Genomic DNA, 4131 nt, shown 5'->3' with positions numbered 1-4131 from the left:
TAAAAAATGTAATTGACGGCAGGGGGACGTGTGTTGCTTGCGTACACTTACAGTAAAGCTTGTTGATAATGAATGCTTCGTTTCATTCATCATAATACTATTTCGTTTTTTTTCGTGTTATCAAAATGTAATTATGGTTTATTTTCGATATACTATTTCGTTTTTATCGAAATACTATTTCGTTTTTATCGAATAACTTTTTCGTTTTAATGAAATAATAGTAAGATGTTATTACATAACCATTTTAATATAATACATTTTATCAGGTTGAGGGTCAAGATATAAATGAGAGTGCCAACGGGCTTAACGGCTTATATCAAAACACGAGGACTGATAAATTGTATACCCCACAAACAAATAAATGTACTTTTTGTAAACAATAATTCTAAAGCCCTACCTCACGCACCCCGGAATATTTCCCATAGAAAGTGATATAACAAATAGATAAACAGACGACATTACTGATATAAAGTCTTTATGAGGTTGATTAAAGCCGAAGAACCAACAGAAAATCCAGTGACTAGCGCGCGGTTAGTACATGTACATTTCTACCTTTTAACTATATGATTTTTAAGAGAAACTTTGATTTTTTCCCGTTTTACCCCACAATCATCAGATCGTGGGCTATTCAAATCGCCTTTCGTCCGTCGTCCGTCCGTCTTTCCGTTAACAATTCTTGTTACCGCTATTTCTCAGAAAGCACTAAAGGGATCTTTCTCAAATTCCGTGTGTAGGTTCCCCTAGGGCTCTAGTTGTGCATATTGCATTTTGGACCGATCGGTTAACAAGATGCGTAGGTTCCCCTTGGGTTCTAGTTGTGCATAGTAAACCTTTGGGACTGATCGTTTTTAACAATATGGGCCGCCATCTTGGATTTCACCACACCACTGTTTCTCAGAAAGTAATGAAGCGATCTGTCTTAAATTTCATATGTAGTATGTTTGAAAAAGTTTGAAAAGCAGGGAAAAGATCCCTGTTTCATATTGTCAGACATATAGATCATTCTTTGGTGGGCTTTAAGATCCTTCTGGGATCTCCTGTTATTAGTATGTTTAGTACTCTATAGGTTTATAACAACTTGCATTGTAGGTTTCTGTTAATCATGTAATATTATGAATATTAGCCAATGATGTAACTTGAGTTTTATTTTATTTATTTGCGGTATACAATATAAAAACACTGTTCATGATTCGTCTACTTCAGAAGAGTAAAAATCTTATGCAATGTTTTAAATGGCACACTAATCATTCCGTTTGGGTGTTATATGTGATCTTTTGCGCTTAAAACAATGGGTCATCAAAACGGTGTCGATCAAACGAAATAAAAGATAAGAAATGACACATCAACCCAAAAATCCCTGTCCCAAATAACTGACAGGTCAGAAATGACACATCAATCCAAAGTCCCTGTCCTTACAACTGACAGGTCAGAAATGACACACAGAGGCGTAGGAAGCGGGGGGGGGGACAGGGGGGCAAACATGTCTTTTTGCCCCCCCCCCCCCCCCTATTTTCGCCGCTGAGTGAAATGTTCTAAAAAATGCACATTTTAAGAAAAAATGGGTCCTCCTGCAAATTTTTGTACTTCATTTTAGAAAATTTTCCGCTGCGCGGCACGTTTCCAAAAAACGTTCAAGCACTTTTTGTTCGAATCTGTAATAATGAAAATCAATACACACGAACTAGACTAAAAATGTCCATCAAATGGATTATACTACTTCAAAAATGCTTCTTAAAAGATTAATTTGTTTACATGGTCTTAGCAAGAACAAATAACTCATTATAATTTTGAGTTACACAACAATGTGGTATATAAAGTCGATGGTGTAAATCCGGTATGTTCGAATCGAGCAGGGTTTGCATAATGGTATGAAAAAACTCACAATTATCATTTCTAAATGCAGGTAACTTTATTTCGAAAAACTACCGTGTTAAGAACGCTTTAAAATAAAAAAAAAATCCCCCAAACACCAAAACCTTGGGCCTTCGGCGCTCGCAAAATCATCAAATACATCGTAAAACTCATGTCAGCCATTCTAAATCGTAATTTTTTTCCCATGGGAGACCCCCGGAACCCCAAACACCAAAACCTTCGGCCTTCGGCGCTCGCAAAATCATCAAAATACATCGTAAAACTCATCTCAGCCATTCTAAATCGTAATATTTTTCCAGTGGATACCCCGGAACACACACACCCCAACTCGTGCAAGGGTTATATGTAAATGATATATATGAAAAAAAGTAGATCAAGATTCTCCACCCCTGTGGGTGTGGAGCGCGCGAGGGGAAGGGGGTGTTACGATTTTTATGAGGACATTTGCCCCCCCCCCCTCTTTTACGTTTCAACTTCCTACGCCACTGACAAACCTGATATCCTAGCCCTTACAACTGGAACAGGTCAGAATGACACGCAAACCCGATGTACTAGCCCCTACAAACTGACAGGTCAGAAATGACACACAAACCCGATGTCCTAGCCCTTACAACTGACAGGTCAGGAAAATGACACACAAACCCGATGTCCTAGCCCTTAACAAAACCGACAGGTCAGAAAATGACACACAAACCCGATGCCCTAGCCCTTACAACTGACAGGTCAGAAATGACACACACACAAACCCGATGTACTAGCCCTTACACAACTGACAGGTCAGAAATGACACACAAACCCGATGTCCTAAGCCCTTACAACTGACATGTCAGAAATGACTCACAAACCCGATGTCCCCTAATCCCTTACAACTGACAGGTCAGAAATGACACACAAAACCCGATGTCCTAGCCCTTACAACTGACAGGTCAGAAAATGACACACAAACCCGATGTCCTAGCCCTTACAAACTGACAGGACAGAAATGACACACAAACCCGATGTCCTAGCCCTTACAACCGACAGGTCAGAAATGACACACAAACCCGATTTTCCTAGCCCTTACAACCGACAGTCAGAAATGACACACAAACCCGATGTCCTAGCCCTTACAACTGACATGTCAGAAATGACACACAAACCCGATGTCCTAGCCCTTACAACCTGACAGGTCAGAAATGACACACAAACCCGATGTCCTAGCCCTTACAACTGACAGGTCAGAAATGACTCACCAAACCCGATGTCCTAGCCCTTACAACCGACAGGTCAGAAATGACACACAAACCCGATGTCCTAGCCCTTACAACTGACAGAAATGAGACATATTAACCCAAAATCACAGTCCCTAAGAAAGGACACAACAACTCCTGTGTTTCTGACTCCCTAAAACACTTATGATCGCTTACAATCGGTTTCATTGTTTCATTCTGGGTAATGGGGACATGTAAAGTTCGCATGGATAAACTCTCTGTTTTATACCAGGAAGATCAGCAGATATATTATATGAATTATTTTTAAGCAAACAAATTTCAAGATCTTTAACAAACTTCCTGATTGACTGTCACGACTGATAAGACCCTTTTTAGTTAGCCTTTATCTTTGATTACACAAGGGGTAATAACTGAATTCTCAATCGATATCCCAATCCGGGCCGAATGTAAACGTTTGAAAATGGACCCCCTTTGATAACTGGGCCTCGCGTCACAACCGACCCGTTGATTATGGACCAAACTTAATAAATTAAAATAATTACACTATAAGCGCCTCGTTTATCAATCCGTAAAACCCAACGCTACAACACTACCACAACGACAAAGCCCCATTTGACTGCGTATCTAGTGCGATCTAACCTTAAAACAACGGCAAGTATTCACATAAAGGGCTAGATTCGATTTTTCATAACTGCAAAAGATAAACATCCTCTCTAAAGTTCTCTACTGCTACGATTTATGAAGCAAAATAGATAAGAAAATGAGCAATCATTGACCAACGGGGAGGGCCTTTTCAATTCAAACAAATCTTATTAGGTCACCTGCAACGATGAAGACTCAAGTGACAGTATCCCAAACGGCACTTTTTGCACCAATTCGTACACGTCGTGAGCATCGTGCGTCATACTATCGATTGTCTCCTTAAAACACATTTGCACACTGTATTCAACACTTCTTCTCTGAACATACTAAATTGCTGAAGCAATTTCACGCACCACTGTACAAACCGTCAAAGCATAAGGCCATCAAAATTGTGAATAAATAATGG

This window comes from Argopecten irradians, chromosome 2 (genome assembly GCF_041381155.1).
Source record: "Argopecten irradians isolate NY chromosome 2, Ai_NY, whole genome shotgun sequence".
Classification (NCBI taxonomy): Eukaryota; Metazoa; Mollusca; class Bivalvia; order Pectinida; family Pectinidae; genus Argopecten; species Argopecten irradians.
The sequence above is the reverse complement of the archived record's forward strand: the minus strand, read 5'-3'. Positions refer to the sequence as shown.